The sequence below is a fragment of the Gracilinanus agilis genome, chromosome 5, assembly GCF_016433145.1.
Source record: "Gracilinanus agilis isolate LMUSP501 chromosome 5, AgileGrace, whole genome shotgun sequence".
NCBI lineage: Eukaryota > Metazoa > Chordata > Mammalia > Didelphimorphia > Didelphidae > Gracilinanus > Gracilinanus agilis.
In genome coordinates, this window is record NC_058134.1 from 24,654,551 (window position 1) to 24,655,741 (window position 1,191).

Here is a 1,191-nt window from a genome sequence, read left to right on the forward strand (position 1 = left end):
CTCTTTGACCAATATTATTAGAAAAGTTTAGAAGTTTTTTGGTAGAAACTGAGTATTCACCAATATATGACACTGTATAAGTGTCTCTGTATGGAAACACTACCTACATGTATGAATTGACATCATAAACTAGAAGACTGTGGAGGAAATTACCTGTCAGATCTATAGAAGGGGAATGGTTCACAACCAAACAGAGACAGCAAGGTACATCAGAAGTAAAAATGGACAATTCTGATTACATAAAATTAAGAAGTCTTTGCACAAATAAAATCAATATAATCAAAATTAGAAGAAAAACAGGTAAACAGGGGGAAAAATTTTGCAGCAAGTTTCTCCAATAAACGTCAAATTTCTATAATATATGGGAAACTGAGTTAAAAATTTAAGACTTAAAAAATTCTTCAATTGACAAATGGCCAAAGGATGTTAATAGACAATTTTCAGAAGAAGAGATCCAATCTTTCAATAGCCATATAAAAAAAAAGTTTTTCTAAATTACAAATAGAGAAATTTAAATTAAAACAGCTTTGAGGTTTCACCTCACACTTCTCAGATCACCAAAGTTGCCAAAAAAGACAATGAAAAATGTTGGAGGGTCTATGAGAGACAGGCCATTTTGGTGGAACTGTGAACAGGTCCAATTATTCTAGAAAATATCCTGGAGCCAACCAGGTTCTATAAGGTATTAGACTGTTCATATCTTTTGACCCAGTGATACTGATTCTAGATCTATCCATCAAAGAGATCAAAGAAAGAGGAAGAGGATTCATTTGTACAAAAAATATGTATAGTGACTCTTTTCATAGTGGCAAAGAACTGAAAAATAATATGGTATCGAGTGATTGGGAATGGTTGAACAACTTATAATCTGTATCTGTGTGAGGAAATATTATTATATTGTAGGAAATTATGGAGACAGTTTCAGAAAAACCTGGAGAGATTTTTATGAACTGATATATTATGAAGTGAGAAGAATCAGAGGGAAATTTCTGCAATAACAATATTATAAAAAAAAACAAACTTTGAAAAACATGAGAATTCTCATCAATACAATGAATAACCACAATTGCAGAGGAAGTATGAAGAAACATGCTACTTATCTTCAGACAGAGAAGAGATGGACTCAGAGTATGGAGAGACACATAAAGTCTCTCTCTCTCTCTCTCTCTCTCTCTCTCTCTCTCTCTCTCT